The following is a 10,296-nucleotide window of genomic DNA, read 5'->3' as shown; positions in this document are numbered from 1 at the left end:
AGGTTTGTGCCCCCAAATCCCATTGGAGTGTTTGAGGAAACGCGCAGGGAGTCTTCTAATGAATGAACTCCCTTGGGGCTATTTGTGTCCTAGAGAATGGTTTGGGTTGGAAGGAACCTTAAAGATCCATCTCATTCCAACCGCTTCTTCCAAATCTAAGTGGGCAAAAAAAGAGTCTTGAAATTGGGTGCATTTGGTGCATATTCCTCAGTTTTCCATTATTGAAAGAACAAACCCCCCCGCCTCCCTCCTTTCTGCAGTAAGAATCACTGTTCTCATGAGACGATACCAAATATATACGTCAATGGAATGTAAGATGGTTACTGATTCCCGTCACTCTTACATGGATTTGCTGTTGTAGATCTATTGGAATGATTTGGTTTGAGTAGTGAGTCTTTGGAAGGGACAGTAACTGCTGCCATCACCTCTTCCAGGCAGGGGAAGGGCTTGTCTCCATGGTGGGGCAGCCACAACGTGGTTTTCCCACTGCAAATCCAGCCAAAATGTGGGTTTACACTGATTTTTTTCCCCGCACATTGGAGCGGGAGGGTGGGAAAGCAACATTGGATTCATTGTAGGGAGAGGGATGATGCTGGATCCCACGCATTGGGTGGGAGGAGACCTGGGAGCAACTCCGGGTGAGCCAATTTGCAGCTAAAAGGAGGGAATTGGGAACCAACCTCAACCTGGTGCTTGAAGCAGGCCTTTTCCCAAGTGGAGACCAGGTTTTTCCCGCTCCAGCCGCCGTTTTCCTGGGCTCCTCCTCCAAACCCAAGCCCAGCTTGAGACGCAGCGGGCCGGGAAGATGGGAGGCTTCCATTGAGAAGGGAACGTGGCAGCAGGTCCTGTCTTTGAAACCATTGCAACGAGAGGGAGGTGTGGGGAGGGGGGGCAGGCCAGGTATTGCTGTGTGTTTGAGCAACGCGAGGACAACGCCGCCGCCGTCAGCAAGGCAAAAAAGGACAAAAAAGAGGAAAAAAAAAAGAAGAAAAAGAAGATAAAAGCAAAAAAAAAAAGCTACCTCAAGGTATGACGTTACCTCAGCAATGGATGTTTTTGGTGTTTTGTGTTGTTTTTTCTTGAGTTTAGTTTTTTCTTTGGGGCTTGCTGATATTTTATATAAAAGTCGTGAATAGTCTTGAATATTTTATTTTTTTAATGAAAAGCAGAGAAGTTGGAGAATTTCTTCTGAGCCAGGAGTTACGTGCAGGTAAACCCAGGTGTGGTGAGCTCTCTATGGAGAACGCCAGGAATTTCAGAGTGGGAAAGACGGCAGCAGCTTCTTCTTTACGGTTCTGGCCTTTTCATGCCATGTAATGAACGTCGGCACGATGCAAGGGCTGTCACATGTCGCGACTCTTCGAGACCTTGGATAAATCACAGCCACCAACTCTTTTTCGATTGGAAAACCTGAATTTCTTTCTTTTTTTCTTCCTTTTTTTTTTTCCTTTTTCTTTTTTTTTTTTTTTTTTTGGAATGAATTCCAGTGAGAAAACCCCACGAAAAACCTGCCACTGCCTGCAAAAGGCCTTTTCTCAAGCCAACTCCAGCGCGAAATCAAAGTATGAAAGAGCTATGGGATCAGAACTCTTCCACTCCCGGGATGCAAGGATGGACTCCTAGGCAGCATTGACTATGCAAAGTGGGGTACAAGGGGTTTGCTGGTATCGAAACCACACCAGCTCAGGCAATTTTTATACGAACACTTGGAAGCCATATATATATCTCTATATATTTATATATCTTTATATATATATCCCAGAACCCAACCGAATTGGCCTCCTGGGTTGCCACGGAGGCAGCGTCGAAACCATCTTCTCCGCTATGATGCTGTTAAGTATTTGACAGAGATTTGCCTCCGTTTTACCGAGGATTAAATGATTTTAAAAAAGGAAAAGAAAAAAAAAAAAGGAAAAAAAAAAAAAGCGAGGAAAAAGAAATATAAAAGAACGGGAGCCACGTTTTTAATGTGGATGCATAGAGGAGAGGAACGATGGATCCGATCCTGAGCACCGATGGGCCTGAACCTCGCTGCCTGCTCTAAAAGGTTCCCGGGGTTGGTTTATTGGGTTTTTAAAGGCCCAGCTTGCTGTTTTTCACCTGCAAGTAAACGGCCCTTGCTTGAATGGGGGTTAAATAGAAAGGGTTTATAATGGATCAAGTGCTGCCGTCCTCATCCCAGCACCCGCACCTCTCCCATTGAGAGGTTTGGGGTGGGAGCGGAGCGTTTGATCCAGCCCAGCTCCAGTAGGGAAGCACTGCCCCTTTTCTTTATTGGGTTTTCCCATAAATTTGGGCTCAAAAGAGCAAACTTCAGGTTTGGCAGCAGCCTGCCAGCAGCTCCTGCCCCTTGATGTGATGGGAGAGGGGCTTCCATGGGGTTTTCCTCATTGGTTTCTGTGGTTTTTAGGAAACCTGGCATTTTTCCTGGGAAAACCAGTTTTATTGCTTGAAATCTGTGGCTCTCTACTTCCTTTTTTTTTTTCCTTTTTCCTTTAATCCCAGCCTTGCACAGAGCAGTGTATTCAGACTTCGGGATGAGAATTGTCTTTCCAACAGCAAGCGTTTCGGGTAACTGCTTCAAGCTGTATCATTGATAAGGAAAAGATCACAAAACCCCAACAAAACACCCCAAATCCCACTCCTGAGCACCCCCAGCCCTGTCAATCCGGTTGTTGCAGTGAGAAGATGACCTAAAATCTGCTGATTCAGGGAAACCTTGGATGCTTTTCCCACCCCCAAGCTGGTCCCGGTGCCATAATGTAGGAGTGATTGGTGCTTATTTCAAGGGGGATCTCTTTGTTTTCCTTAGGGAAATTATTTATATATATAAAGTGATTTGCAGTAAGGAAGATGCTTCCAAGCTTCTCCCATCTTTCTCTGGAGCCAAGCTGAGCTGGGAAGAGCAAAAGTGGGATAAACCGGGATCCCTGGCACAGCTGGATGAGATGGGTGACAGGAGACTCGAGTGAGCCCTGGATCATGCATGGAGTGAATAGGCAGGACAAAATAATGGGAGTGAACCCCAAAAGCAAGCAGGAAGGATCTGTGATCCCACGGTAGCCCCTTTAGCTGCTGTCTTTGTTCCGGATTAAGAGGTAATTGAGGGGGAATTTCCACATGGAGCGGTGAGCGGCGCCGGCGGCTCCTCCCTGCCTTGTTTTTATCACAGCAGAAATAATCTGGTTTTAACCTTATTTTTCATTGCAATTGTTTTTCTTCCCCATGAGCAAGGAGCAGCCCCAGCCCTTGCCCCGACCTGGGGTGCAGGGGGGAGGTTGTCCTGAAACATCCTTCTCCATGGGGGAAGCAGGATGCAGAGCTTTTAAGTGGACATGGGGAGCCTCTGGGCAGGGTTGGGAACAGGGTTGAAAAGGAAACCAAGTGCTTCTCTGTGCCTCAGTTTCCCCCCAGGGGGTGATGCTGCTCTCCTACCTCATAGGGCTGGTGTGAGGATGGGCCAGTTTATGTCTTGGAAGCACTTGGTGCTTCCCGGTGCTGTCCCCTGCACGAAGCATCGCTGGAGCGAGCCGCCACTATGTGATGGAGAGACTTGGATTTAGGGGTTCACCTGATTTTAATGCTCTTGAAGGCTTCTTTTGCCATGCAGCTGGAGACAAAGAGAGGAAAAAGAACACGAGAATCCCCAAATCCAAGGATTCTTCTCTTCCAAGCTCTAAATGCTTTCTTAGGCATTAAGAGCATCCTTGGGCTTGGCAGCGCTGCCTGGACCATGCTCCCTCCCTGCAGCCTGAGCTGGCTGATGCGTGGGGAAGGGTTTGATGGGAGTCAAACTTAGAGGGAAATCCATTGTAAATATTGGAGAGAAACTGCCTCAAAGCTTCATTTTCTGTTTCCTGGGCCTTAGGTTTGGGGTTTGGTTTCATTGCATTAGTGCAGAACGAGTGGGAGCAAGGAGTGAAACAGTGAATCGGTGCCGGCAAGAAAAACCTTTGTGAAGCTGCTGCTGTTGGGAATGGTTTTTGGGCTCTGGAAGAGCAGAGATCAGAAACGCAGACTTGCTCTAAGGCAGCTGAAGACTTCTTTAAGTTAAGTTCTTACTGGTGTAGGTCTTCCCTCCCTGCCCCGTGCCGCTCCACACAACGTAGGCTTTGATAGGTTTGGAACTTTCTTATTTGGGGAGCATTTAGGTTACTGAGGTTGGTTTTTTTCTTTCTGCTTTTGGTTTTCTTTTGGTCGTTTTTAATTTCTTTTATTTTCTGTTGTAGCCTTTTTTTGGTTTCATTTGGATGGAATCGGTGTGATCCTGTGAAATGTGCATTCTCCCACGGGCACGGATGTATTTCAGCATCCTCCTAACGCGCTGGGCTCGGGCTGTGCTGTGCCGAGTCCTTCCCAGTCAAAGGGCTGGATCTGGCTATGGATTTGCTCTGGGAGCAGCAGGAATTAGCAGTGCTTGAGCTCGGGAGGCTTTGATCTGCTGGTTGGAGGTGGGTGGCCATGGGCCGGGTACCTGGGGCTTGGCAATAACTACTCAAGGCTAGAATGGATTTGGGATGCCCGATGGTGGCTTTGTATTGGGGAGGAGAGAAATGCGTCCCCATTCGGTTGAATCAGCTTTTCCCCTTGTTTTTGTTTCTGTTTTGATTTTAATTTCATGTCTTTTTGTTAACTCCTCGGTGATGGTGGAGGAGATCCAGAGCGGAGCAAAACCAGCCCCAGGCTCTGAAATCAGGAGTTTTAGTATGGAGACCGTGCAGGTGCTGCGAGCTGGAAACACACACGTGCAAACTACCTCAGGGCTGATGGGAGGCCCCCAGGGATGGAAGGGGGGTCCCTCATTGCCCCCGTGGCAGGATCCGGCCTCCAGCACCCCTGAGCTCAGCAGAGACCCTCCTGGCTGATGGGGAGGCGGTTTTGGTGTCCTGGCTGTTAGGGATTGCTGCGTGGTGGAAGAGGAGAGAGGATGAGGAAGGCTCTGCAGGAGGCTGGGATGTGGTGGGGTGGGACCATGGCTGAGTTGGACTCCTTGAAAAGTCAACCCTGGGTTGACATGAGTGTGAGGTTGATCCCTGCTGCTTTACTGTGCATTACAGGATTCCTTAGTTGTCTGAATACCTCTAATTGGTGGCGGTGGGATGCTCTGCTGGCCCATGGCAGCGGGATGCTCTGCTGGCCCATGGCAGCGGGATGCTCTGCTGGACCATGGCAGCGGGATGCTCTGCTGGCCCATGGCAGCGGGATGCTCTGCTGGACCACCGCAGCAGCCTGTCCCAACTCATGTGACAGAGCAGTGGGTTATGAACTGTGGAAAGCATTCGGGTGCTGCAGATCAGCACGAGCCGACACCAAAAGGGATTATTTTTGCTTTAAACCCCCCCAATTTAGTTCATAATTTCAGCCCCAGGAGTCAGAATGTACAACAGGACTGAAGCCATTTGGGTTTGGACTAGTTTGGGAAATGGGCCTGGTAAAGCAGCACCAAAACCAATGGGAAAGAGTTTGCTGATGTTTCGGAGTGGAGAAGGGCATGGCTCCGGCAGGATGGGAGGCAGGGAATGGCACTGGGCTTGCCAGGCTCTCCCATCGCTGTTGGCAGATCATCCTGGGAAATCATGAGGGTTGACTGGAATCAGGGCAGAAGGTAATCCTTCACATGGCTGTACTCGGTGTGAGTGTCCGCTACCCAGCAGTTAATCACGTTGGTTCGTTCAAAGTGCATCCGGATTCATCTCAGGATCCAATTCCTTGACTTCAGGAGGAGAACTTGTCCCAAACCCATGACCCCCCCTGTGCCACTGCCACCTCCTGCAGCCCAATTGATTTTAGGGGGGCTCCAGAGGAAGCCTGAGCTATTCCGGAGAGCCCCAAGGGGCTGGTGCCCGTGGGGCCCCTCAGCTTCACCTCACATCAAACCTGGGGGGCACGACCTTATATATAACCAATTCATTTTTGTTTTATCTACCTCTTAGCAACAATAGATGGAAACCTAGGTAGTGGCAACTCCACAGGCTGTAGTTTAGGGGAAAAAAAGTAAAAAACAAGCAAAAAAAAAAAAAGAATAATAACTACTCTCTTTTTCCAAAGAAAAATGGTCTTTAAGAATAGAATTTATGGGCTTTCTTTTTCACTTGAAAGTGGTCGTTAGTTGTAAAAGCTCCAGACCTCAGCAGTCCAAAATGTTGGGTTGTGACTGATGTTCTTTTGAATGCTCAACCTTCCATGACCTCCTTTTTTCCTTTAGAACTTGGCTGTTTCCTTCTTCCATAGCAGTACTTCCATAGCAGTACTTCCATAGCAGTACTTCCATAGCAGTACTTCCATAGCAGTACTTCCATAGCAGTACTTCCATAGCAGTACTTCCATAGCAGTACTTCCATAGCAGTACTTCCATAGCAGTACTTCCATAGCAGTACTTCCATAGCAGTACTTCCATAGCAGTACTTCCATAGCAGTACTTCCATAGCAGTACTTCCATAGCAGTACTTCCATAGCAGTACTTCCATAGCAGTACTTCCATAGCAGTACTTCCATAGCAGTACTTCCATAGCAGTACTTCCATAGCAGTACTTCCATAGCAGTACTTCCATAGCAGTACTTCCATAGCAGTACTTCCATAGCAGTGCACCTCCATCCTCCCTGCTTCCCCAGCCCGGTCCAAGCCTGGCTTTTGCTGTTGGAATCGCAGGCGATGGGATGGTTTTCCTTCTCTTTCCAGTGGCTTGGTGGGGTTGGTGGCAGAGTGAGGCGGGGATCGAGCTGAACTGGGGGTGCTGCATCACTCTGCATCACTGGGAGCACCCATTCCTCATCCACCAGCCGGGTGCACCCAAGGGTGCTGCTCTTCCCGGCAGCCGCCCCAATGCAACTTGAGGCTATTCCGAAGCTCAGTTGTGCTTTCCTGTGTTGAGAATTGTTTTTTCCTCTTTTCAGCTGATTTCTTTTCTCCCCTTCCCTCTCCTCCTTTTTTCTCTTCTCATCCCTGTTCTTGCCTTGTCCCCTCGCGTGAGGCAGTTTGTTGGCTTGGATGTGGAGTTGGGGTTTTGGATGGACGTGGGCTCCGTTGCTCTTCCAGTGAGGTGGTTTTTTTCTCCTTGGTTTGGTTTCCTTTTTTGCCACAAACCGCTTCACTCCACTGTTTCATTGAAAAATAAAGAGGAAAAAAAGACAAATGAGCAAAAAAAACCCTCCACAAAGCGTTTGTGTGTGTTTGTACGGGGGTAGGGGATGGAGAAGAAGAAATAAAGGGGGGAATAGAGGAAAGAATAGAGGATTACAGGAGGAAATAGAGGAATAAAGGAGGGCTAGAGGAAAAATAGAGATATAAAGGGGGGATGGAGGACAAATAGAGGAAATGAATGGAGAGAAATAGGAAAATAAAGGGGAAAATAGAGGAAGATAGAGAAATAAAGGGGGAATGGGGAGGAAAGAAGAAATAAAGGGGGAAATGGAAGAAAATAGAGAAATAAAGGGGGAATGGGGAGGAAAGGAGAAATAAAGGGGGAAATGGAGGAAAACAGAGAAATAAAGAGGAAAATTGAGGGAAAATGGAGAAATAGAGGATATGAAGGAGACATAGAGGGGGAAATAGAGGAAAATAAAGAAATAAAGGGAAAAAGGGAAATAGAAGAAAAATAGAGACTTAAAGGGAAAACAGGGAGAAAAGTGAGAAATAAAGGGAAATGGAGGGAAAAGGGGGGAATAGAGAAAAATTGATAAAGGGAGAAATGGAGGGAAAAAGGGGGAGGAATAGAAAAAAATTTGATAACTAAAGGGGAAATAGGGAAAATAAAGAGGGAAAAGAGGAAAAATAAAGGAGAAATAGAGGAAAACTCAGTTGGTGATGACTGAGTGCAGGCAGCAGCAGTGAAGCTCGGAGGCAATCCCAGAGGATGCTCCGAACTGTCCTCGGTGCCTGTAGCACCCAAACGGGGCCGGTATCGTGATTTAACGGGGGTTTAAGGACTAATTGATATCATTTCCTATCCCGGAGGTGATGGGGGGGGGGGGTGCCGCTGCGTCCTGGATGTGCAGCAGCCTCCGGACCCCTCCCGGGCGGCTCAAGGTCACCGAGAGCGACCGGTCGGTCGCTCTCGGTGCCCTTGAGCCGCCCGGAGGGGTCCGAAGGCTGCCCGCTGCGAGGAACGGGCACTGCCGGTACCGGAGCGGGAAGGCAGGGATAGGAAGCAGAATCCCATCGGCGCAACAGCGGGATAACGGGAGCGAGCATCACGACGGCGTCGGGCACCGGGATACAGTAAGAGCGCAGGGACACCTACGTTACGCAGCGGTCCCATGGTGTAATGGTTAGCACTCTGGACTTTGAATCCAGCGATCCGAGTTCAAATCTCGGTGGGACCTCGCGTTCTTTTTGCCTCTCTCCGCCGCCGTTCCGGTAACGCAGCGGAGGCGGACGTGAAGCGGGGCGGAGCGGGACGGCAAATGGAAGGCAACCGGAGGTACCTGTCCCACCCCCGGTACCCGTCGGGCTCCATTTTGTGCGGGGGCGCCGGGTCTTGACTGCGCATGCGCAAGAGAGGCGGGCCGGTGCTGAGGCCGGGGCGCGCTACCCCAGTTCTCAGCGCTGATTGGCTTTGCGGGCTGTCAGTCTCACGTCCCCGCGCTGCTATTGGCTGGAAGCGCCCTCCGCCCCGCCTCCCCCCGCTGTCTGTTGAGCGACGCCGCATTAGAGCGTAGGAGCTCGGCAGTGGCGGGTCTCAGTTGCGCACTGTGGGAGGCGTCGGCCCGGGCTTAAGCCGCCGTTTGGGCCAGAAGCGTCCCGAATCCCTTCAGCAGCGGCTTAGCGGCTCTGACGCACGTTTCCAGCCGGTTAACGTCGATTAACGGGTCAGTCCCCGCAGGAGACCCGGCTGCGTCCGGGTTATCGGCCCTGCAGCCCAGGCAGCGCCGGTCTGGCGCTCCGCGGGCCCCGGTGGAGCCGCTCTCCAACCCCTGCCTAGTGCCGCCGCAGGAAAGAGAGGCCGCGGTGGAGCTGTCGGGTTTATTTAGCGTCTGCGGGAAAGAACAAAACCACCTTGTTTCGGTCGGTTTTGGCTAGGGAGGTAGGTGAGTGCCGGAACTGCTGCAGGGAGCAGTGGGGAGGAAAAGCCTCTTCCTTGCGTCAGTCCCTGCCAGGAAACCCCTATCCTGGGGCGTTGCTGGGGCTGAAGGGGTCCCGTAGGCAGTGCTGAGCAGGGTTGGCCATGGATGGGACCAAGCCGTGGCTCAGCAGGCAGGAAAACGCTGCTCCAAGTGGGGTTGACAGCAGTTTCCCTTCAAGCACAGCATTGAATTGAGGGCCAGGCCCATCTCCATGTGCTCCTGGAGCCTGAGCACCGTGGTACACCCGCACCCTTCCCAACAGGTACTGGCTGCACCATCACCCCTTCCCGAGCACCGAGTGAAAGAGGTTTGCTCCTGCCCTGAGGTTGCAGCCTTTGTCTTTGCTGGGTCTGAATCTGCCATGGTATATGTGGAGCTGAACAGATCTGGGCTCTCAGAACTGCTGTGCTGACAGAGGTGGGCTGGCATGAAGCAGAAGTGGGACAGGACCTGAGGGACCTTCATAAATAAGAAGAGCTGCAAATAAAAAGAGCTGAAATAAAACGATTGGGCAAGCTGGGGAGTGTTTTCCCCAAAGATCGTACGTAGCTGTGATTGATTAGAAAAAGAAAACCCCAAACAGCCCCAAAACTTCCCCAAAGCAACACCCTCCCGAACACAGAAGCTGGCTTATTTCTATCAAGCAGGGGATGAGATTTGCCCTTGGGAGCAGGAGGATCCTAGCCTGGCACTGCTAGCTTAGGGCTTGGTGAGTCCTGCCCTGCTTGCTCCGAGGAGCTGCTGACGCCAGCCTGCTCCAAGCCATCCCCATCACGGCTGGGACATGGTGGGATGGGGCTCTGCAGCCCCTCTGCCCCTCTCTGGGGCCTGGTGGTGGCAGCAGCAGGGAGCTGATGGGAAGCAGAGGCAGTGCTCAGAGCCCCACGTGTGCAGGCAGGACCTGGCCTTGCCTTCCCATGGCTGCCAGGGGGTTTCCAGGGGAGGAAGCGAGAGTGAGCGGTGGGGTTTGACCTCAGAGCAGTGGGAATTACCCCTCCTGTGCCTGCTGCACGGAGAGGAACTGGCTTGGGCACGGTCCTGCTGCAGCAAGCGGGGCTCAGCGCCGGCCCTGGGCTGCTTGAACCCGGCTCCGTGGTTTCGGTAGAGCCCAGGGTGCTGCTGCCTGCTCAGAATGCAGAAGTTTTGCCTGCAGGAAACCCAGTGCAGCTGAGCTGTGAGAGCACGAGAGCCGGCGCCGTGCTGGCTGCTGACCCTCATCTCCGTGCCAGTGGG

This window comes from Psittacula echo (assembly GCF_963264785.1).
Source record: "Psittacula echo genome assembly, chromosome: 23".
Taxonomy (NCBI): Eukaryota; Metazoa; Chordata; class Aves; order Psittaciformes; family Psittacidae; genus Psittacula; species Psittacula echo.
Note: the sequence above shows the minus strand (reverse complement) of the source record.